This window comes from Manis pentadactyla, chromosome 13, assembly GCF_030020395.1.
Source record: "Manis pentadactyla isolate mManPen7 chromosome 13, mManPen7.hap1, whole genome shotgun sequence".
Classification (NCBI taxonomy): Eukaryota; Metazoa; Chordata; class Mammalia; order Pholidota; family Manidae; genus Manis; species Manis pentadactyla.
The window spans coordinates 50,051,414-50,077,985 of record NC_080031.1 but is presented as its reverse complement, the minus strand read 5'-3'; the positions used below and the strand labels follow the sequence as shown (position 1 = coordinate 50,077,985).

Genomic DNA, 26,572 nt, shown 5'->3' with positions numbered 1-26,572 from the left:
ACAGAACTCCCAACAGAAGGGACCCAAGGAGGACAACACCAAGACACATAATTATTAAAATGGCAAAGATCAAGGACAAGAACAGAATTTTAAAGGCAGCTAGAGAGAGGAAAAAGGTCACCCACAAAGAAAACCCATCAGACTGTCATCAGACTTCTAAACAGAAACCTTACAGGCCAGAAGAGAATGGCATGACATATTTAACGCAATGAAACAGAAGGGCCTTGAACCACGAATACTGTATCCAGCAAGATTATCATTTAAATATGAAGGAGGGATTATACAATTCTCAGACAAGCAAAAGTTGAGGGAATTTGCCACCCACAAACCAACTCTACAGGGTATTTTATAGAGACTGTTCTAGACAGGAGCACTCCTAAGACTAAACAGATGTCACCAGAGAAGGTAAAATCACAGCTAAAAAAGCAGACCAACCAAATACTAAGTAAAGGCAAAAAATAAAATCAACTACCCACAAAAGCAGTTAAAGGAACCACAAAAGAGCACAGAATAAAACAAACAATATATAAAGAATGGAGGAGGGGGAATAAAAAGGGAGACAAATAAAGTATAACCAGACAGTGTTGATAACAGCATAATAAGTAAGTTAAGGTAGACAGTAATATACTAAAGAAGCTAACCTTGAACCTTTGGTAACCACGAATCTAAAGCCTGAAATGGCAATAAGAACATATCTTTCAATAGTTACCCTAAAAGTAAATGGACTGAAAGCACCAATCAAGACACAGAGTAATAGAATGGCTAAAAAAAGCGAGACCCATCTATATGCTGCTTACAAGAGACTCACCTCAAATACAAAGACATGCACAGATTAAAAGTCAAGGGATGGAAAAGATATTTCATACAAACAACAGGGAGAAAAAAGCAGGTGTTGCAGTGCTAGTACCAGACAAAATAAACTTCAAAACAGAGAAAGTAACAAGAGATAAAGAAGGAAATTACATAATGATAAAGGGGTCAGTCCAACAAGATGATATAACCATTCTAAATATATATGCACCCAATACAGGAGCACCAGCATATGTGAAAGAAATACTAACAGAAGAAAAGGCAGAAATAGAATGCAATGCATTCATTTTAGGAGATTTCAACACACCACTCACTGCAAAGGGTAAATCCACAGGACAGAAAATAGGTAAGGAAACGTAGGCACTGAACAACACACTAGAAGAGATGGACCTAACAGACATTTATAGAACTCTAAATCCAAAAGCAACAGGATACACATTCTTCTCAAGTGCACATGGAACATTATACAGAATAGACCAAAAACTAGGCCACAAAAAGAGACTCAGTAAATTCCAAAAGATTGAAATCCTACCAACCAACTTTTCAGACCACAAAGGTATAAAACTAGAAATAAATTGTTCAAAGAAAACAAAAAGGCTCACAAACACATGGAGGCCTAACAACATGCTCTTAAATAATTAATGGATCAATGAACAAATTAAAATAGAGATCAAGGAATATATGGAAACAAATGACAACAACAACACAAAGCCCCAACTTCTGTGGGACAAAGCAAAAGCAGGCCAGGCAAACTTAAAGAAGGAAGAACAATCACAAATGAATAGTCTAACAACAAAATTATCGAAACTGGAAAAAAAAGAATAAATGAGGCCTAAAGTCAGCAGACAGAGGGGCATAATAAAGATCAGAGAAGAAATAAACAAAAATTGAGAAGAATAAAACAATAGAAAAAATCAAACAAACCATGAGCTGGTTCTCTGAGAAAATAAACAAAATAGATAAGCCTCTAACCAGACTTATTAGAAAAAAAAGAGAATCAACACACATCAACAGAATCAGAAATGAGAATGAAAAAATCACAATAGACTCAACAGAAATACAAAGAATTATTAAAGACTACTATGAAAACCTATATGCTAACAAGCTGGAAAAACTAGAAGAAATTGACAACTTCCTAGAAAAATGCAACCTTCCAAGACTGACCACGGAAGAAACACAAAAGTTAAACAAAGGACTTAAGAGAAAAGATATTGAAGAGGTAATCAAAAAACTACCCCAAAACAAAACTCCCAGGCCAGATGGATTTACCTCGGAATTTTATCAGACATACAGAGAAGACATAATACCCATTCTCCTTAAAGTTTTCCAAAAAATAGAAGAGGAGTGAATACTCCCAAACTCATTCTATGAAGCCAACATCACCCTAATACAAAAACCAGGCAAAGACCCCACCAAAAAAGAAAATTACAGAGCAATATCCCTGATTAACTTGGATGCAAAAATACTCAATAAAATATTAGCAAACCTAAATAAAAAATATATCAAAAGGATCATACACCATGACCAAGTAGGATTCATCCCAGGGATTCAAGGATCGTACAACATTCTAAAATCCATCAAAATCATTCACCACATAAATAAAAAGGACAAAAACCACACAATCATCTCCATAGATGCTGAAAAAGCATTCGACAAAATTCAACATCCATTCATGATATAAACTCTCAGCAAAATGGGTATAGAGGGCGAGTAACTCAACATAATAAAGGCCATAAATGATAAACCCACAGCTAACATCATACTGAACAGCGAGAAGCTGAAAGCTTTTCCTCTGAGATCAGTAACAAGATAGGGATGCCCACTCTCCCCACTGTTATTTAACATAGTACTGCAGGTCCTAGCCACTGCAATTAGACAAAACAAAGAAATACAAGGAATCCAGATTGGTAAAGAAGAAGTTAAACTGTCACTATTTGCATATGACATGATATTGTACACAAAAAACCCTAAAGACTCCACTCATCTCAGAATACAAGACAGTTGCAGTATCCAAAAGTAGCACAGAGAACTCTGTGGCTTTCCTATACACTAACAATGAACCAATAGAAAGAGAAATCAGGAAAACAATTCCATTCACAATTGCATCAAAAAGAATAAACTACCTAGGAATAAACCTAACCAAAGAAGAGGATGACCTATACCCTGAAAACTATAAGACACTCTTAGGAGAAATTAAAGAGGACACTAACAAATGGAAATTCATCCTATGCTCTTGGCAAGGAAGAATTAATATAATCAAAATGGCCATCCTACCCAAAGCAATATACAGATTTGATGCAATCACTATCAAATTACCAACAACATTCTTCAACAAACTGGAACAATAGGTCAAAAATTCATATGGAAACACCAAAGACCCCAAATAGCCCAAGCAATCCTGAGAAAGAAGAATAAAGCGGGGGGTGGGGGATCTCACTCCCCAACTTCAAGCTCTACTACAAAGCCGTAGTAATCAAGACAATTTGGTAATCATAAAAGAACAGAGCTACAGACCAGTGCAACAGATCAGAGACTCCAGACATTAACCCAAACAAATATGGTCGATTAATATATGATAAAGGAGCCATGGACATACGATGCGGAAATGACAGTCTCTTCAAGAGATGGTTCTGGCAAAACTGGACAGCTATATTTAAGAGAATGAAACTGGATCACTGTCTAACCCCATACACAAAAGTAAATTCAAAATGGATCAAAGACTTGAATGTAAGTCATGAAACCATAAAACTCTTAGAAAAAAACATAGGCAAAAATCTCTTGGATATAAACATTAGCGACTTCTTCATTAACATATCTCCTGGGCAAGAAAAAAAAAGCAAAAATGAACAAGTGGGACTACATCAAGCTAAAAAGCTTCTGTATAGCAAAGGACACCATCAATAGAACAAAATGGTACCCTACAGTATGGGAGAATATATTCATAAATGACAGATCCAGTAAAGGCTTTACATCGAAAATATACAAAGAGGTCATGTACCTCAACAAACAAAAAGCAAAAAATCCAATTAAAAATGGGTAGAGTAGCAGAATAGACAGTTCTCCAAGGAAGAAATTCAGATGACCAACAGACACATGAAAAGATGTTCCACTTCGCTAGTTATCTGGGAAATGCAAATTAAAACCACAATGAGATATCACCTCACACCAGTGAGGATTGTTACCATCCAAAAGACAAACAACAAATGTTGGTGTGGTTTCAGAGAAAGGGGAATCCTCCTACACTGCTGGTGGGAATGTGAATTAGTTCAACCATTGTGTAAAGCAGTATGGAGTTTCCTCAAAATGCTCAAAATAGACATACCATTTGACCCAGCAGTTCAACTTCTAGGAATTTACCCTAAGAATGCAGCAGCCCAGTTTGAAAAACACAGATGCACCCCTATGTTTATTGCAGCACTATTTACAATAGCCATGAAATGGAAGCAACCTAAGTGTCCATGAGTAGATGAATGGATAAAGAAGATGTGGTACATATACTCATTGGAATATTATTCAGCCGTAATAAGTAAACAAATCCTACCATTTACAACATGGATGTAGCTAGAGGGTATTATGCTCAGTGAAATAAGCCAAGCATAGAAAGACAAATACCAAATGATTTCACTCATATGTGGAGTATAAGAACAAAGAAGAACTGAAGGAACAAAACAGCAGCACAATCACAGAAGCCAAGAAGGGACTAACAGTTACCAAAGGGAAAGGGACTGTGGATGATGGGTGGGTAGGGAGGGATAAGGGGGGGAAGAAGAAAGGAGGTATTATGATTAGCATGTATAATGTGGATGGTGGTGGAAAGGGGAGGGATGTGCAACACAGAGAAGACAAGTAGTGATTCTACAACATCTTACTACACTGATGGACAGTGAGTGTAATGGGGTTTGTGGAGGGGGGAACTTGGTGAATGGGAGAGCCTAATAAACATAATGTTCTTCATGTAATTGTAGATTAATGATAGCAACAACAACAAAAATGAAACAGCACAGATATTTGTCATGTCCACATTCTAGTAGGGAAAGACATTAATATCACCAAGAGAATCAGTCTGATGTTGAAATATAACATATAGAACTGTGAAAATTTCCATTTCTTCTGCTACAGGTACCTATTTCCCCTTTTTCCTCTGTTCTTTGGACTTGCTCCTACCATCTCTGCCTCCTATTGCTCAAGCATTTTCCTGCTTCTTTCTTACTCATCTATCACTCCATATGATACTGTTCCGTAAACAATAAACTTGAAAGGATAAAATGCTATCAGCAGTATAAATTATTTTTTGAGTGAGAAAGTCTTCAGTAGGTCAGTCCTTTACACATACTACATCATTTACATGGCAGCACTCTGAAAATAAATTAAAATGCTACTTATTAACAAATTCTTGGGAACAATATGTAATTTGAATTTGCATTGGATTTATAATGGAACATTTAGATATAGGAATTATTGTGGAGAAATGGAAACACGTAATTTATAATAGCATATTTTTTCCCTAGCATTACTGATATATAGTTGATGTAACACATTATAAGGCTTAGGTGTACAAAATAACAGGTTGATATACATATATGCTGTGAAACATCTGCCATCATAAGGTGGGCCAGCATATATCACCTCTACTTATGACACTATCCTTTCTCCACCTTGTTTCTTGGCTGTTTTAACAGATATTAGCTGTCCATCCAGGGATGCTCATATCTGGGATCTTGATTCTATTCCATTGGCCTATGTGTCTGTTGTTACACATTTTCATAAACATAATGTTTTGAATAATGTAGTTTTGTGATATAGTTTGAATTGTAAAAAGTTATGTCTACTTTGATCTTCTCTCAGTATTCTGGAATTTAAGGTTCTATTTTATTCCATATGATGAAGAGAGCTTTGACTTCTATTTCTGTGAAAAGTGACATTGGAATTCTGATAGGAATTGCATTGAATCTATAGATAGCCTTGGGTAGGATTTACATTTTAACAATATGAATTATTTGAATACATTATCATTGGATACTTCATATGTATTTGTATATTTTAAATTTCTTTCATCAGTCTTACACTTTTCAAAGTCTTACACTTTTCAGTTTAATGATCATACACTTCCTTGGTTCAACTTATTTAAAGTAAGTTTGTGTTGCTATTTTAAATGGGAATATCATTTCTTTTTTAGACAGCTAATTATTAATGCATCTAAATGCATTAGATATTTATATGTATATTTGTATTCTGTGAGTTTACTTAGTTTGTGGATTCAACAGTTTTTTATTGAATCTTAGTTATTTTTTTCTCATTCATTTCAATTTATTGATGTACATACAATAAAATGCACAAATTTTAGTGTACAGGTCTATCATTGGATAGCCTCAAATTGTTTCCTTGCTGTGAGATAAACAGCTGAGAGGTAAAAATAAATATCTTATATGTTATGTTTATTCTCATCAAATGGATGATGTCCTTTTTCGTTTTAATAATTAAAAGTCACATGCTCTCATATTTTCTATGCACCATTTAGAAATACTGACATTACTGTATAGTTTGTGGTGGTAGAATCCATAGTACTGTGAAGGTGGTTTAAAATAGTGATTCCAGCACTGTAGCATCTTGGTCATTCTCCAGCCCATCACTGATCTGGAGTGGTTGCTCAGCCACACAGAGATGTCAGGGTTTGTACCCAGAATACAACAGACCCAAGTATAAGAGTAATAATGTGTCTGACTGGCTATAGGATGCCATGGCAACCGCACACCCCTGTTCTGGTGTCGAAGAAGCAGCGCTCAGCAAGCAGCCGCAGCAGCCAACTGAAATTATGGTTTCTTTGAAATCAGAGCTGACGCCATCATTTTGTTGCTGAGTCCTACATACCCCGCTGCCAGCAGGTTTATTCTTTCAAAACTTCCAACTTCCTGATACCTCTTTCATGTATGGTTGCTGTCAGTCTAGTTTTAAAGTAATCAACATAAGATGCCATATTATAGATACATACTGATTAGTAAAACAAAAAATTCATCAACTGTCTGGTGTGATTTGTTATTTACAGGGGGCTGTTTGACACTTGAATATGCATCCACATGGCTGCTCAAGTGACAGATACATCAAATGAGAATTTGTTCAGAAATTTGCAACTTTTTTGGTCAGGTTTTCTCAGATTATCTTAAATTTCAAAGAAGAGAAAATAGTTCAGAATTAGAGGGTGGTTGTTCAACACAGTTAAAACACCCACATCACAAAGAGTATTACATTCTAATATGGGGTGGAATACTAAACAAATATTTGAGTATTTGGAAATTAAAATAAACAAATGGTAGAGTTTTTAAGATTTTATTCAATTTTACATGCAATATATTTAAAAATATCCATGCATTATTATTTTATACAATGTGGGCTGAATTCTTTCATACAACATGAAAACTATATGACAGGTAATAAAACGAAATAACAAAACAAATATAAGATTTATAATACTAAAGAAGTACATTACTTTATTTCCTTTCTCAGGACCATAGGATTTTCCAATTGTATAAAATCAAATGACAGGCAGTTGACCTGCCACTACTCTGAAGAGTCCTGCAATGCTGCAGATGATGTATTTCAGGGCAATGCTGAGCCTGGCAGGAGGCGTGCACACAGCCTAGCTGATGTGGAGCAAGTATGCATGATGAGGCAATCACTTCATAAAGATTTGAAAATGACTTGGAAAATTAATAACAGTTCAGAGAAGGAGTTAACAGGATGTCTTTGAATAGTGTAAGAACAATTCAATAGTGAAAAAGGAAGGACAGAATGCAGAAAAGAGGAAGAGAGAAGAAAATGAATGCCAAGAAGTGGAAAGAGAATCAGAAATGCAGAGAGACCATCTGACTGGGGATGAAAACTGGAAGGTAACTGGGATCCCCAGGTTGAGGAAAACTATGGAGGAAATGATCCATGACTGCAGATAAAGCAAAGAAACACAAGTATTAGTGCACAGAGTAAACATTCTCACTTCTAGAGGTGACAGGGAAAGGGTGTGAAGTAAGAAAGGCACAGCATCCCATCAGAATGAGCAGCTCTCTAATCACACTGAACAGAAGGGCTAGTCTTTGAAGCACAGTCCAGTTTCAGATATTTCAGTCTGTGTAATTGGGAACAATTGGTACCAAAAATAAATGGCAGCTGATAAGAAGGTGTGTTTGTGCGTGTATGTGTGTGTTAGAAGATGTTGCTTTCAGTTTTGAAAATGCTAAAGTTAAGACAATAAGACAACGAACTGAATTATACAAGTAAATCAGAGAGAAAGTAAGTCCTCTTTTTGGAGAGACAGGTAGATCTGAGAGTGGACAGAGTTACCTTAAAAAGGAGAAAGGCACATATCTATAGAGTAAGAGGCAGCAAAAATTGAAAGACAGGATAAGGGAAGTGATAATGTTATGGAGATTTTTCAGCATAGGCAGTCAATCACAAGAGGCAAAGAAATAAAAGAAACATCATGGATAGATGCTTAGATATTGATTTGAAGTAGATATAAAAATAAAGATGGTATAGGTATAGCTGTAGATATGGATAGAGATGTGAACAAAGACCCAAGTTGACTTAAAAGATGTGCTCATGTTATACCTCTTATAATAGTGTGATTAATGTTCTCTGCTACTTATAGACATGTCTGTTTGGGGACAATACATTTTTAAGTTCCCCTTTGAGAGAGATAGACATATACCCATACAGACGGGTATGATTAAACTTACCTGTATGTTTGCATGTTTATAAAATACAGTGTATATGTAGGTATTTATGATGTGTCATTTAAAAATTATTTTCTATAAATTCTTCTTATAAATGTATTCTAAAATAAGTATTGACTCATTCTGTTACTCCTACAATTACTGTAAACATGCTCAGGGACATAAGACCCTGCTGAGTGCCCCTTTCAGCTCCTTGTTCCTCAAGCTGTAGATCATGGGGATTAGCATTGGTGTCATAACCCCGTAGAGCATGGCGATGAGTCTGGCCCTGGCTGGGGAGTGTTGGTTGGAGGAGTGGCGAAGGTAGGTGAATATTACTGTCCCATAGAACAACCCAATGACCAGGAGGTGGGAAGCACATGTGGAGAAGGCTCTGCATTTCCCTTCGACTGACTGAATCCTTAGGATTTTGGATATGATGTAAGTATAAGAGACGATGGTAGTTAGGAAGGCACCAATTCCAAAGATAATTGATACCGAAAAAACAAGCATTTCTGCAATGTAGGTAGATGAGCAGGAGAGGGCCAACACTGGGGGAATGTCACAGTAATACTGGTTAACCCGATTGGACTTGCAGAAAGACAGGTGGAAGGTGGACACTGTGTGGAGGAGGGAATTGAGAAACCTGCTGCCCAGGTCCCAGCTGCCAGCTGGTCACAGCGAGCCGTGGTCATGATGAGGGAGTAATGGAGGGGGAAACAGATGGCCATGTACCGGTCATAAGCCATGACAGCGAAAAGGAAGACCTCAGTCCCCACCAGGGCTACCAGGAAATAAAGCTGCAAAACACAGCCCAGGAAGGAAATGCTGTGATTCCCAGTCAAGAGGTTGTCCAGCATCTTGGGGACAGTAGCTGATGGGCAGAATATGTCTACGAGTGATAGATTGGCCAGAAAGTAATACATGGGTGTGCGCAGCTTCTTCTCCATCCCGATGGCCAAGAGAATGGCCCCGTTTCCCTCCAAGGTGACCTGGTAGGTGACGACAAAGAACACAAAGAGAGGATAGTGCACCTCGGGGAAGTCAGAGAGCCCCATGAGGATAAAGTGAGTCACGGGGATGAGATTGTAGCCGTCCACCCCCTCTCTCCATGGGGGTCTCTCTGGAGGGAAGGAAGTCAACAAGTGGGTTAGAGAAAAAAGCCAAGGGAACTAATTATAGAAATTTTAGAATTATTGTATGTGGTTGGTGATGAATATGTTAGCCTTAATTAATTAAATATTCCAATTATTAGAACTAATAAAGGTTAAAATCTCCTGGTTCCATGTTGTTCTTTCAGTATTCATCTTCAGATCCTCTCACTAAGGAAGCCCTATGAGACCCTGAGGAGACGTTTAACAATTCACCTTCTCAGTAAAAATCATTGTTGGCCCTTCCCCAGTGTTTGGGATTTCACAATTCAGTGAGAGCTACCTGTGTTTTCTTCACACCTACTTGGTCATTTACTCATTTTGTTTGTAGTGTTTCAGTGTACAATTTTATGAATTATCTCAATTCTAAGCACCTCTATGGCAGAAGCTATGTATTTTACAAGGTATATAATTTCTTTGGCAATATACTTTTTATGCAATATTATGTTCACTTTACATGTACAACAAAGTGAGTCAATGATTACACACAATACTAGATGCTTGCCACAGTAAACATAGATCCCCCTGTTACCCCAATATACCTATGATTGGTCTTATTCTCTGTGTTGCACTTCCATTCCTATGAAAAATTCATTTTATTATATGAGGTTTGTACCTTTGTATCCCCTTCACCTTTTTCAGTCCTCCTCCTACCCCCTGATTTCACTTATATGTACAACAAAAAGGCCACATACAATAATAAATAAACACTGGTATATATTTTAATAACTGGTAGCAATGAGAAGACATATTAAAAAGCATAATTACCAAAATTTTTTTGTGGAAAAGAATGACTAGTGTGTCTCCTGCTTAGAAAAAATGTGTTGATGAGAATAAATATGGAAATGCTTTTATAAATTAGAATTCTATTCATTGAAGTATGAATTTTAAAATGTTTTCCAGAATGACTGCATTTTTAAAAATTTAAGTTATCTTATAGACATAAACAAAACATAAACAGACTCATAAACACAGAGAACAGACTGCTGGTTACCACCGGCTATGCAGATATTGATATGCATAGGATGAGATATACAAACTTTTCATATTAAGCTAATCCAATCAGAGAGATGGAGGCACAGCCCAGGCATCAGAGCTCACAGTGCTGCAGTGTGAATCCGTGGGGACATGGCAGCTGCACTCACCGTGGTGAGCGTTTGCTCATGGGCACCATTTTGGGGTCATTTGGGTGTTCCTGTGAAACCAATGTAATATTGTATGTCATCAATATTTCTTAAAAAATAAAACTAGTGCTGTAAGGAGGCAAGTATAGATGATCATGTCTGTGCCTATAGACTATTAATCCAAGCTATACAAGGGCAACAAAACATCCACGGATGCAGAAGATTTCTCTCAAGACAGAGGGGGTGAAGTTCTAAGCCTCACCTCTGTTGACCTCCAATTTCTCACCTGATGGCCCCCCTGCAACTGTGCCTGTCTTAGGTTGTTCCTCTCTTGAGGAATCTTCCCTGTCTCTGGCTAACCAGCTATCTTCCGGGGTCTGACTTGATTGTTTATAGTTCATGATGTGTGATCAAAACCAAAAGTTTCTGTGATATGACTGCCCTTGCACTGTTCACCATGTAAGAACTTATTCACTATGTAAGAACTTGTTTGTTATGCTTCAGAAGATTGGAGACTGTTGAGAGTTAGGCTTGGGGTCGATAAATGATTGTGCATTGAGTCCCCTATACAGAATTTTATTGTTGTTAACAACCATTTGATCAATAAATATGAGAAGTGCCCTCTCAAAAAAAAATCAATTCTGCTTTTAAAAAAATAAAAACATTAAAAAAATGAAGGTAGGTTGGTAGTGTTTAAATGTAAGTGAAACTAGAAACAAATTTATTCCCATGATATTTGAATCCCATTGTCCTTAAAACAAACATGTCATCACAGGTGTAATTATTCAAGGATATATGAGGGTACAAATTTTTGTACCATTGAAGCCCTTGGTCATACTAAGACATTTAATTTTTGACTTGCATTTGTACTTACAATAATTTTAAATGAAGGTCTAAAAATCATTACTTCTATATGTTTATGTCACTTTGAAAACTATATTTTTTAAATACCACATGTGTATGGTAGAAAAGAAGAAAGATGATTAGAAAATAAAATATAAACATTTTCAGTGGTTCAACCTCCATACTTATTTTGTCTACTGGAAATTATTAATGATATATTTGATAAGATTAAATGTATAGCATAAATGATACAAATTTCCAGTAAAGATTTATTTATACAGATTAATCAATTATCAATTGTGTTTTGTAATGTAAAATTTATCTGTAACTTGCTTTCTTTTCTTTTCCTTTCTATTCTTTCTTGGTAACTTCCCTTCTCACTGCCTTTCTGCTGGTCTGTCCGTCTGTCTTTTGAAAACTGCAGAAATTATTCTGGATGTCAATCTTTTAAAAAAATTTACTATTTCTTATATGTTACATAAAACTAATAAAATCTTGAATAGCTACCGGAGAGCTACTGCCCCTTAGCCTTACTTAATTGGAATGTACTTAATATACACTTTGTATTGTTTTCAGTGTACATAGTGATCTGACAATGATATCCTTCGCTAAATGCTCACTATGACAAATGTAGAGACTATTTGTAGATAATGTACAAGTAATCCATAATACAATTTATTGTATTCCATATACTTTTCTCTCATATCCATGGCTAATTTATTTTATAATTGGAAGGCTGCACCTCTTTATCCCCTTTACCCACTCTGACCACCCTCCCATCCCTCTTCAACATGTGGTATTTAATAATAATCTCTGATGTTATTGTGGGGTGATTTTACTCTTCCTTCACATAGCCAAAATATGTACCACGTTTCAGAGAAAAATAGGAAGTATTTTCATGATATTAAAGTCATGAAATTTAAGAAAGAAAATGATTATGCTAACAACGATGTGCTTGGATATAATTATACAATCAGCGGTTGTTTAATGAATGAATTAAAAACTGTGAAGCAAAAACATCTACCCTGTTAGTTCACAAAGATCAAGGCTCTACAGAAGCACAATTTCAGTTTTCTACATCTTTATATATTCAGTTTAAGAATATATTGCAGTAAATTTATAAAAATTTAAAAGGAACTATTACAAGAAAAATTAATATCTTGAGACATTAAATACAAAATTGGCCAAGATTAGCTATCTCATGGTTACTATCCAGAGAACAGCTTTCTTAATTATATAACTTACCCCTTTCCCTGTGCTTAAAATGAAATGAACCTCATACGCAGCTCTGTTCTTTATCAAGTGTTTACTTCATGGATCTACCATATGGAGAAAAAGTAAATTAGTTAATCAAGCAAAAATAATCCCTGATAAATCTTGAATTTCTTAAGATAATTAAAATATTACTGAGATGTCATTCAGGGGCGGAGCGAACATGGCAGTGTGAGCAGGACAGTGGGAATCTCCTCCCCAAAACATACATATTTTTGAAAATACAACAAATACAACTAATCCTAAAAGAGAGACCAGAAGACACAGGACAACAGCCAGACTACATCCACAAGTGTGAGAGCCCAGCGCCTGGTGAAAGGGGTAAGATACAACCCCCGGCCTGGTGGGACCAGAGCACACCTCCGCTCAGCTCCCGGCGGGAGGAGAGGAGTCAGAGTGGGGAGGGAGAGGGAGCCCTAGACTGCTAAACACCTAAACCTAGCCACCTGCACTAGAGGGCAGACACAGTGCATGCTTGGATTGCTGGAAACTAGGGAAACAGGGCAGCAAGACCTCTGAGCAGGTTCCGAAGCTGATGCCCCTGTGACAAAGAAAAGCAAGTGCTTTTCGAAAGTCTTAAAGGGACAGGGACGTAACAGCTCCACAGACACAACACAGGTCACAGCCCAGTGACTGGAAATTACAGGGAAAACTGAATGCAGTAAACCCCTGAGCAACAGCTCTGAGACCCCCCCTGGAGGTAAACAGCCAAACAGACCACCATCCATTACCGCTCCACGCACTGCGAAAGCAGAGAAGCAGCCTAAGGCAGACCACGCCCACAGAGAGGGAGAGTCCTCCATACTGGCAGGGCAAGACACAAAGACCCAGTCGACAAGCATTTACCCAACACAAGCCACTAGGGGTCGCAGTTGTCCCAGTAAAGAAAGGCCAGTAGCAAGTGAAAAGTTTGGCCCGCCTGGCTGACAGTCAATAGCACCTGTCAAAATGAAAAGGCAAAAAAATTTGATCCAGACAAGACTAACCCAGACAGCTTCGGCATCTGCTACATCTTCCCCTGAGAAGGAACCTGGCGAAATAGATTTAAACAGTCTTCCTGAAAAAGAATTCAAATCAAAAGTCATAACCATGTTGATGGACTTGCACAGAAATATGCAAGAACTAAGGAAGGAGAATACAGAAATAAAACAAGCTCGGGAAGGACTTCAAAACAGAATGGACAAGATGCAAGAGACCATTAATGGAATAGAAAACAGAGAACAGGAACGCGGAGAAGCAGATGCAGACAGAGATAAAAGGATCTGCAGGAACGAACGAATTCTAAGAGAGACAAGTGACCAACGAAATGGAAAAATATCCACATTATAGGGGTACCAGAAGAAGAAGAGAGAGAAAAAGGGATAGAAAGTGTCTTTGAAGAAATAATTGCTGTAAACTTCCCCAAACTAGGGGAAGAAATGGCCTCTCAGACCAGAGAGGTACACAGAACTCCCATGACAAGGGATCCAAGGAGGGCAACACCAAGAAACATAATAATTAAAATGGCAAAGGTCAAAGACAAGGACAAAATATTAAAGGCAGCCAGAGAGAAAAAAAAGGTTACCTACAAAGGAAAACCCATCAGGCTATCATCAGACTTCTCAACAGAAACCCTACAGGCCAGAAGAAAATGGCATGATATACTTAATGCAATGAAACAGAAGGGCCTTGAACCAAGACTACTGTATATAGCACGAATATCATTTAAATATGAAGGAGGGATTAAAAAATTCCCAGACAAGCAAAAGTTGAAGGAATTTGCCTCCCACAAACAAACTCTACAGGGCATACTATAGGGAATGCTCTAGATGGGAGCACTCCTAAAAAGAGCACAGAACAAAACACCCAACATATGAAGAAGGGAGGAGGAGGAATAAGGGAGAGAAATAAAGAATCATCAGACCGTGTTTACAATAGCTCAACAAGCGAGTTAAGTTAGACAGTAAGATAGTAAAGAAGTTAAACTGAACCTTTGATACCCACAAATTTAAAGCCTGCAATGGCAATAAGTACATACCTTTCAATAATCACCCAAAATGTAAATGGACTGAATGCACCAATCAAAAGACACAGAGTAATAGAATGGATAAAAAAGCAAGATCAATCCATATGCTGCATACAAGAAACTCACCTCAAAGCCAAAGACATGCACAGACTTAAAGTCAAGGGATGGAAAAAGATATTTCATGCAAACAACAGAGAGAAGAAAGCAGGTGTTGCAATTCTGGAATCAGAAAAAACAGACTTCAAAATAAAGAAAGTAACAAAAGACAAAGAAGGACATTACATAATGATAAAAGGCTCAGTCCAACAAGAGAATATAACCATTATAAATATGTATGCACCCAATAAAGGAGCACAAACTTCCCTGAAAAAAATACTAACAGAACTAAAGAGGAAATAGAATGCAATGCGTTCATTCTAGGAGACTTCAACACACCACTCACTCCAAAGGACAGATCCACCAGACAGAAAATTATTAAGGACACAGAGGCACAGAACAACACACTAGAACAGATGGACCTAATAGATATCTACAGAACTCTACATCCAAAAGCAACAGAATACACATTCTTTTAAGTGCACATGGAACATTCTCAAGAATAGACCACATAGTAGGCCACAAAAAGAGACTCAGTAAATTCCAAAAGTTAGAAATACTACCAACCAATTTTTCAGACCACAAAGGCATAAAAGTAGAAATAACTGTACAAAGAAAGCAAAAAGGCTCACAAACACATGGAGGCTTAACAACACACTCCTAAATAATCAATGGATCAAAGACCAAATCAAAATGGAGATCCAGCAATATATGGAAACAAACCACAACAACAACACAAAGCCCCAAATACTGTGGGACACAGCAAAAGCAGTCTTAAGAGGAAAGTATAAAGCAAGCCAGGCATATTTAAAAAAGGAAGACCAATCCCAAATGAATGATCTAATGTCACAATTATCAAAACTGGAAAAAGAAGAACAAATGAGGATTAAGGTCAGCAGAAGGAGGGACATCATTAAGATCAGAGAAGAAATAAATAAAATTGAGAAGGATAAAACAATAGCAAAAATCAATGAAAACAAGAGCTGGTTCTTCGAGAAAATAAACAAAATAGATAAGCCTCCAGCCAAAGTTACTAAGAGAAAAAGAGAATCAACACAAACCAACAGTATCAGAAACGAGAAAGGAATAATCACAACGGACCCCACAGAAATACAAAGATTTATTAGAGAATACTATGAAAATGTATATGCTAATAAGGTGGGAAACCTAGGAGAAATGGACATCTTTCTAGAAAAATACAACCTTCCAAGACTGACCCGGAAATAAACAGAAAATCTAAACAGACCATTTATCAGCAACGAAATTGAAGCAGGTATCAAAAAACTACCAAAGAACAAAACCCCTGGGCCAGATGGATTCACCTCAGAATTTTATCATACATACAGGGAAGACATAATACCCATTCTCCTTCAATTTTTCCAAAAAATAGAAGAGGAGGGGATATTACCAAACTCACTCTATGAAGCTAACATCACCCTAATACCAAAACCAGGCAAAGACCAAACCAAAAAAGAAAAGTATAGACCAATATCCCTGAGGAACGTAGATGCAAAAAACTCAACAAAATATTAGCAAACCGAATTCAAAAGTACATCAAAAGGATCGTGCACCATGAGCAAGTGGGAGTCATCCCAGGGATGCAAGGATGGTACAACATTAGAAAGTCCATTAACATCATCCACCACATCAACAAAAAGAAAGACAAAAACCACATGATCATTTCCACAGATGCTGAAAACGCATTTGACAAAGTTCAACATCCGTTCATGATAAAAACTCTAAGCAAAATGGAAATAGAGAGCAAGAACCTCAACATAATAAAGGCCATTTATGATAAACCCACAGTCAACATTATATTGAACAGTGAGAAGCTGAAAGCTTTTCCTATGAGATCAGGAACTAGACAGGGATGCCCACTCTCCCCAATGCTATTTAACATAGTATTGGAGGTCCTAGCCACGAGAATCAGACAAAACAAAAAAGTACAAGGAATCCAGATAGGTAAAGAAGAAGTTAAACTGTCACTATTTGCAGATGACATGATACTGTACATAAAAAACCCTAAAGACTCCACCCCAAAACTCCTAGAACTGATATCAGTATACAGCAAATTTTCAGGATACAAAATCAACACACAGAAATCTGTGGCTTTCCTATACACTAACAATGAACCTATAGAAAGAGAAATCAGGGAAACAACTCCATTCACAACTGCATCAAAAATATAATAAAATACCTAGGAATAAACCTCACCAAAGAAGTGAAAGACTTATATTCTGAAAACTACAAGTCACTCTTAAGAGAAATTAAAGGGGACACTAACAGATGGAAACTCATCCCATGCTCATGGCTAGGAAGAATTAATATCGTCAAAATGGCCATCCTGCCCAAAGTAATATACAGATTTGATGCAATCCCAATGGAACTACCAGCAACATTCTTCAATGAACTGGAACAAATAATTCAAAAATTCATATGGAAACAACAAAGACCCCGAATAGCCAAAGCAATCCTGAGAAAGAAGAATAAAGTAGGGGGGAATCTCACTCCCCAACTTCAAGCTCTACTGTAAAGCCACAGTAATCAAGACAATTTGGTACTGGCACAAGAACAGAGCCACAGACCAATGGAACAGACTAGATAATCCAGACATTAACCCAGACATATATGGTCAATTAATATTTGATAAAGGAGCCATGGACATACAATGGCAAAATGACAGTCTCTTTAGCAGATGGTGCTGGCAAAAGTGGACAGCTACATGTAGGAGAATGAAACTGGACCATTGTCTAACCCCATATACAAAAGTAAACTCAAAATGGATCAAAGACCTGAATGTAAGTCATGAAACCATTAAACTCTTGGAAGAAAACTTAGGCAAAAACTTCTTAGACATAAACATGAGTGACCTCTTCTTGAACATATCTCCCCAGGCAAGGAAAACAACAGCAAAAATGAACAAGTGGAACTATATTAAGCTGAAAAGCTTCTGTAGAGCAAAAGACACCATCAATAGAACAAAAAGGAACCCTAGAGTATGGGAGAATATATTTGAAAATGACACATCCGATAAAGGCTTGATGTCCAGAATATATAAGGACCTCACACGCCTTAGCAAACCTAAAACAAATAACCCAATTAAAAAATGGGCAGAGGAACTGAACAGACTGCTCTCCAAAAAAGAAATACAGATGGCCAACAGACACATGAAAAGATGCTCCACATCACTAATTATCAGAGAAATGCAAATTAAAACTACAATGAGGTATCACCTCACACCAGTAAGGATGGCTGCCATCCAAAAGACAAACAACAACAAATGTTGGCGAGGCTGTGGAGAAAGGGGAACCCTCCTACACTGCTGGTGGGAATGTAAGTTAGTTCAACCATTGTGGAAAGCAGTATGGAGGTACATCAAAATGCTCAAAACAGACTTACCATTTGACCCAGGAATTGCACTCCTAGGAATTTACCCTAAGGATGCTGCAATCAAGTTTGAGAAAGACCAATGCACCCCTATGTTTATCGCAGCACTATTTACAATAGCCAAGAATTGGAAGCAACCTAAATGTCCATCGATAGATGAATGGATAAAGATGTATTATATATACACAATGGAATAGTACTCAGCCTTAAGAAAAGGGCAAATCCTACCATTTGCAGCAACATGGATGGAGCTGGAGGGTATTATGCTCAGTGAAATAAGCCAAGCGGAGAAAGAGAAATACCAAATGATTTCACTCATCTGTGGAGTATAAAACAAAGGAAAAACTGAAGGAACAAAACAGCAGCAGAATCACAGAACTCAAGAATGGACTAACAGGTACCAAAGGGAAAGGGACAGGGGAGGATGGGTGGGTAGGGAGGGATAAGGAGGGGGGAAATGAAGGAGGGTATTAAGATTAGCAAGCATGGGGAGGTCATAGAAAGGGGAGGGCTGTACAACACAGAGAAGATAACTAGTGATTCTACAACATTTTGCTATGCTGATCGACAGTGACTGTAAAGGGGTTTATAGGGGGGACCTGGTATAGGGGAGAGCCTAGTAAACAAAATTTTCATCATGTAAGTGTAGATTAATGATAAAAAAAAAGCAGTTCCTTTGTGGTGACCTCCAATTAGCTCTACACAATGGTATAAACGGCATATAAAAGTGTAGAGAAAGGGTCTCTTTGTGTTTATACAGAGGATCAAATCCTAATTTGGCTACCCCAAAAATGAACTAAGATACGATTTGAAAAAGAACTTCCAACATCAGCACTCTCTGGAAGACTCATACCAGAAGATGATCATCGAAAAACCCCAACAAAGATCCAGACTCTGCTACAGCTGTAGATGCACTCATCCCACTGGTTCCTGGACTTGCCATGGGAATGAAGAAGGAGATATCTAAGCTGGCCTGTGCATGCAGTAAAACAACGAATTTGACTGGATCTATACTGTAGGAACTCAACCAAGAATTAGAAGTGCAAGTTGTAGTGCTCCAAAATCTTACAACTACAGACTATCTACTGTTAAAAGAACATATGGGATGTGAACAGTCCCCAGGATGGGTTGTTTTAATTTGTCTGATTTCTCTCATACTGTTCAAGTTCAGTTGGACCATATCCACTATATCATAGATAAGTATTCACAAATGCCTAAGGTGCCTAACTGGTTTTCTTGGTTTCACTGGAGATGGCTGGTTATTATAGGTCTGCTTTGGTTAGGTAACTATATTCCTATTATGTTAATGTGTGTGCGCAATTTAAGTAGTAGCTTAAAACCTATACATGCTGAAGTTACTTTACAAGAAGATATGTCAAAGAAATAATCAATCTTCCCACGTTTTCTTCTGCCTGCTACTTCTTTAGCTTTTCTTCTTCCTTCCTAATTACAACCCTTAAATAGAATTCATGCCTCATATCGAATTAACCGAGTATCATAATTCTTCCAAGTGGTAAAGATACCTCAAGACAAATGCGGGGCATAGAAGCCACAGGGCATAAATCTGCAAAGAACTAAAAAGCTATCCTTGTCAAACAATAAGGCTTCTCTCTCACTTACCAACTTTACATTTCCCTGTATGGCCCTGGAAGATGACTGGTTAGCTAGAGACGGGTAAGATTCCTCAAGGGAGGAATAACCTAAGACAGGCACAGTCGCATGGGGGCCATCAGGAGAGAAACTGGGGATCAATGAGGTGAGGCTTAGAACCTCTCCCCCCATTTTGAGAGAAATCTTCTGCATCCGTGGATGTTTTATTGCCCTTGTCTAGCTCGGATTAACACATAGTCTACAGGCACACACCTGATCATCTACATTTGCTCTCTTACAACACTAAACTATGTTTTCTACCTTTATCTTGTATCTACCTACCACTTCAGCATTTTATTAAAAATAATAATAAAGAGAGAAATGTGGTATCCACATATAAATCAAGTATAAAAATCAAATGAATATTCATATTTGAACTGATTGTTTATAGTTCATAATGCATGAGCAAAACCGAAAGTTTCTGTGTTGACTGCCCTTGTACTTTTCACCAAGTAACTTATTCACTACGTAAGAATTTGTTCCCCATGTAAGAACTTGTTCGTTATGCTTCAGAAGATTGGAGACTGACGAAAATTAGGCTTGGGGTGGATTAATTATTGTGTACTGAGCATTGACTCCCCTATACAGAATTTTATTGTTGTTAACAACCATTTGATCAATAAATATAAGAGATGCCCTCTCAAAATAAACAAAACAAAACAAAAACAAACAAAAAGAAAAGTACACACTTCCAAATGTAAAATAAATTAGTAACCAGGATGTAATGTATAGCATAAGGAATATAATCAAAATATTGTAACAACTTTGTATGGTGTCAGCTGGTAGCTAGAATTATCATGTGTATCAATGTTGAACCACTGGGTTGTACACCTGAAACTAATGTAATAGTGTGTGTCAACTATCTTTCAATAAAAAAATAATTATCTACAAAAAAAAAAAATCTTCCTGGATACAGTATTCTTGATTCAAAGCTCTTCTGTTTCATTGCATTAAATATATCATGCCATTCTCTTCTGGCCTGTAAGGTTTCTGTTCGGAAGTTTGTTGATAGCCTGATGAGTTTTCCTTTGTAGGTGATCTTTTCTCTCTCTCGTGCTGCCTTTAATGCCCTATTCTTGTCTTTGATCTTTGCCATTTTAATTAGTATATGTCTTGCCGTTGTCCTCCTTGGGTTCCTTTTGTTGGGAGATCTGTGGGCTTCCATGGTCTGAGACACTATTTCCTTCACCAGCTTGGGGAAGTTTTCATCAATTATTTCTTCAAAGACACTTTCTATCCCTTTGTTTCTCTCTTCTTCTTCTGGTACCTCTGTTTTGAGAATATTATTCCATTTGGATTGGGCACACAGTTCTCTTAATATTCTTTCATTCTAGAGATCCTTTTATCTCTATCTGCCTCACCTTCTCTGTATTCCTGTTCTCTGATTTCTATTCCATTAACAGTCTCTTGCACCTCAGCCACTCTGCTCTTAAGACCTTCTATTGATTGTTTCATTTCTGTTATATCCCTCCAGACTTTATCCCTTAGCTCTTGCATATTTCTCTGCAGGTCCATCAGCATGGTTATCATTTTTATTTTGAAATATTTTTCAGGAAGATTGGTTATATCTCTCAGCAGGCCCTCTCTCTGGTGTTGAGTGATTTTGGACTGGACCAGGTTCTTCTGCATTTTCATGGTGATAGAAGTGCTTGCCAGCAAGTGGCATGTGTGTCAGCTGGGAGAACAAAGTCCCTTCCTGCTTCTTGGTTGCCTATCCCTCTCTGCTGCCTGTGCCAGTTACCCACACACAAGGCACAGCCTTGGAATGGCCTAGAGCACTGCCAGGGGTTGCAGGTGGGTGGCGTGTTTTCTCCTGTGACAGCTGTGCCCCTTCATGTCTTCCTGACTTTGTGCCAGCTTCCTCTGTCTGTGTGCTGGTGGCAGCCTCGGGATCTGGCATGGTTAGCTGTGTGCTGGGAGTACACTCTGTGTATTTGCTGAGGGCGGGGCTGATACCCGGCTGGTAACTAGCAATAGCGGTTTGCTTGCCGTGCAGGGGGTGGGTAATGAAAGGCAGGCTGCTTATAGCCATGAGGGGCTTCAGAGCCTGGGTTTCCATCCAGGGGGTTAAGGTGCCTGAAGTTCCTGCTGGCCTGAGTGGGCCAGGACGATTTTGTCCACCTGTTAAAACCTTGAACTCTAAAACTTTATTTATTTATTTATTTATTTACTTATTTTGATATCATTAATCTACAATTACATGAAGGACATTATGTTTACTAGGCTCCCCCCTTCACCAAGTCCCTGCAGCATCCCAGTTCACAGTCACAGTCCATCAACATAGGAAGATGCTGTAAAATCACTACTTGTCACCAAGTTCACAGTCACTATCCTTCAACATAGGAAGATGCTGTAAAATCACTACTTGACTTATCTGTGTTTCACAGCCCTCCCCGTGCCCCCACCCCCACACTACACATGTTAATCATAATGCTCCTTTTCCTTTCTTCCCACCCTTTTCCCTCCCTTCCCACCCATCCTCCCCAGTCCCTTTCATTTTGGTAATTATTAGTCCATTCTTGGGTTCTGTGCTTCTGCTGCTGTTTTGTTCCTTCAGTTTTCTTTTGTTCTTATACTCCACATATGAGTGAAATCATTTGGTACTTGTCTTTCTCTGCCTGGCTTATTTCACTGAGCATAATACCCTCTAGCTGCATCCATGTTGTTGCGAATGGTAGGATTTGTTTTTTTCTTACGGCTGAGTAATATTCCATTGTGTATATGTACCACATCTTCTTTATCCAGTCATCTACTGATGGACATTTAGGTTGCTTCCATACCTTGGCTATTGTAAATAGTGCAGCAATAAACATAGGGGTGCATCTGTCTTTTTCAACCTGGAGTGCTGCATTCTTAGGGTAAATTCATAGTAGTGGAATTCCTGGGTCAAATGGTATTTCAATTTGAGCAGCATTTTGAGGAACCTCCATACTGCTTTCCACCATGGTTGAAGTAATTTACATTCCCACCAGCAGTGTAGGAGGGTTCCCCTTTCTCCACAAACTCACCAACATTTGTTGTTGTTTCTCTTTTGGATGGTAGCCATCCTTAGTGGTGTGAGATGATATATCATTGTGGTTTTAATTTTCATTTCTCTGATGACAAGCAATGTGGAGCATCTTTTCATGTGTCTGTTGGCCATCTGAATTTCTTCTTTAGAGAACTGTCTATTCAGCTCCTCTGCCCATTTTTAAATTGGATTATTTGCTTTTTGTTTGTTGAGGTGTGTGAACTCTTTATATAGTTTGGATGTCAACCCTTTATCGGATCTGTCATTTATGAACATATTCTCCCATACTGTAGGGAACATTTCTGTTCTATTGATGGTGTCCTTTGCTGTACAGAAGCTTTTCAGCTTGATATAGTCCCACTTGTTCATCTTTGCATTTTTTTCCCTTGCCTGGGAATATATGTTCATGAAGAAGTCACTAATGTTTATGTCCAAGAGATTTTTGCCTATGATTTTTTCTAAGAGTTTTATGGTTTCATGACTTACATTCAGGTCTTTGATCCATTTCGAATTTACTTTTGTATATGGGGTTAGACAGTGATCCAGTTTCATTCTCTTACATGTAGCTGTCCAGTTTCGCCAGCACCATCTGTTGAAGATACTGTCATTTCCCCATTGTATGTCCATGGCTTCTTTATACAATATTGGTTGACCATATATGTTTGGGTTAATGTCTGGAGTCTCTATTCTGTTACATTGGCCTGTGGCTGTGTTCTTGTGCCTGTACCAAATTGTCTTGATTACTGTGGCTTTGTAGTAGAGCTTGAAGTTGGGGAGTGAGATACTCCCCACTTTATTCTTCCTTCTCAGGATTGCTTTAGCTTTTCGGGGTCTTTGTTGTTTCCATATGAATTTTTGAACTATTTGTTCCAGTTCATTGAAGAAAGCTGTTGGTTATTTGATAGGGATTGCAACGAATCTGTATATTGCTTTGGGCAGGATGGCCATTTTGACGATATTAATTCTTCCTAGCCAAGAGCATGGGATGAGTCTCCGTTTGTTATTGACCTCTTTAATTTCTCTTAAGAGTGTCTTATAGTTTTCAGGGTATAGGTCTTTCACTTCCTTGGTTAGGTTTATTCCTAGATATTTTATTCTTTTTGATGCTATTATGAATGGAATTATCTTCCTGATTTCGCTTTCTATTAGTTTATTGTTAGTGTATAGGAAAGCCACAGATTTCTGTGTGTGAATTTTGTATCCTGTAACTTTGCTGAATTCTGATATTAGATCTAGAAGTTTCGGAGTGGAGTCTTTAGGGTTTTTAATGTACAATATCATGCCATCTGCAAATAGTGACAGTTTAATTTCTTCTTTACCAATCTGGATTCCTTGTATTTCTTTGTTTTGTCTAATTGCCATGGCAAGTACCTCCAGTACTATGCTGAATAACAGTGGGGAGAGTGGGCATCCCTATCTTGTTCCCGATCGTAGAGGAAAAGCTTTCAGCTTCTCGTTGTTCAGTATGATGTTGGCTGTGGGTTTATCATATATGGCCTTTATTATGTTGAGGTACTTGCCCTCTATACCCATTGTGTTGAGAGTTTATATCATGAATGGATGCTGAATTTTATTGAATGTTTTTTCAGCATCTATGGAGATGATCATGTGGTTTTTTTCTTTCTTTTTGTTGATGTGGAGGATGATGTTCATGGATTTTTGAATGTTGTACCATCCTTGCATCCCTGGGAAGAATCCCACCTGCTCATGGTGTACGATCCATTTGATGTATTTTTGAATTCAGTTTCCTAATATTTTGTTGAGTATTTCTGCATCTACATTCACCAGGGATATTGGTCTGTAGTTTTCTTTTTTGGTGGGGTCTTTCCCAGGTTTTGGTATTAGGGTGATGTTGGCTTCATAGAATGAGTTTGGCAGTATTCTCTCCACTTCTATTTTTTGCAAAACTTTAAGGAGAGTGGGTTTTATGTCTTCTCTGTATGTTTGATAAAATTCTGAGGAAAATCCATCTGGCCCGGGGGTTTTGTTCTTGGGTAGATTTTTTATTAATGCTTAAATTTCATTGCTGGTAATTGGTCTGTTTAGATTTTCTGTTTCTTTCTGGGTCAGTCCAGGAAGGTTGTATTTTTCTAGGAAGTTGTCCATTTCTCCTAGGTTTCCCAGCTTGTTAGCATATAGGTTTTCATAGTACTCTCTAATAATTCTTTGTATTTCTGTGGGGTCCATCGTCATTTTTCCTTTCTTGTTTCTGATTCTGTTTATGTGTGTTGACTCTCTTTTTCTCCTAATAAGTCTGTCTAGAGGCTTATCTATTTTGTTTATTTTCTCGAAGAACCAGCTCTTGGTTTCATTGATTTTTGCTATTGTTTTATTTTTCTCAATTTTATTTATTACTTCTCTGATCTTTATTATGTCGCTCCTTCTGCTGACCTTAGGCCTCATTTGTTCTTCTTTTTCCAGTTTCGATAATTGTGACATTAGATCATTCATTCATTTGGGATTGGTCTTCCTTCTTTAAATACGCCTGGATTGCTATATACTTTCCTCTTAAGACTGCTTTTTCTGTATCCCACAGTAGTTGGGTTTTGTGTTGTTGTTGTCATTTGTTTCCATATATTGCTGGATCTCCATTTTGATTTGGTCATTGATCCATTTTTTATTTAGGAGTGTGTTGTTAAGCCTCCATGTATTTGTGAGCCTTTTTCCTTTCTTTGTACAGTTTATTTCTAGTTTTATGCCTTTGTGGTCTAAAAAGTTGGTTGGTAGGACTTCAGTCTTTTGAAATTTTCTGAGGCTCTTTTTGTGGCCTAGTATGTGTTCTATTCTGGAGAATGTTCTATGTGTACTTGAGAAGAATGTGTATCCTGTTGCTTTTGGATGTAGAGTTCTGTAGATGTCTATTAGGTCCATCTGCTCAAGTGTGTTGTTCTGTGCCTCTGTGTCCTTACTTTTTTTCTGTCTGGTAGATCTGTCCTTTGGAGTGAGTGGTGTGTTGAAGTCTCCCAGAATGAATGCGTTGCATTCTATTTCCTCCTTTAATTCTGTTAGTATTTGTTTCAGGTAAGTTTGTGCTCCTGTATTGGGTGCATATATATTTATAATGGTTATATCCTCTTGTTGGACTGAGCCTTTTATCATTATATAATGTCCTTCTTTATCTTTTGTTACTTTCTTTATTTTGAAGTCTATTTTGTCTGGTACTAGTATTGCAACACCTGCTTTTTTCTCTCTGGTGTTTGCATGAAATATCTTTTTCCATCCCTTGACTTTAAGTCTGTCCATGTCTTTGGCTTTGAGGTGAGTCTCTTCTAAGCAGAATATGGATGGGTCTTGCTTTTTTATCCATTCTATTACTCTGTGTCTTTTGATTGGTGCATTCAGTCCATTTACATTTGGGATGATTATTGAAAGGTATGTACTTATTGCCATTGCAGGCTTTAAGTTTGTGCTTACGAAAAGTTCAAGTTTAGCTTCTTTACTATCTTACTGTCTAATTTAGCTCGCTTATTGAAGTATTATAAACACAGTCTGATGATTCTTTCTCTCTCTCCCTTCTTATT

At 37.6% G+C, this 26,572-nt stretch overlaps 1 pseudogene; it reads right to left on the bottom strand.

Annotated features, from left to right (window-relative positions):
* Positions 1-8,672: 8,672 nt before the first annotated feature.
* LOC118912974 (olfactory receptor 5V1-like) lies at positions 8,673-22,100 on the bottom strand (annotated as a pseudogene).
* Between the last annotated feature and the right edge of the window lie 4,472 nt (positions 22,101-26,572).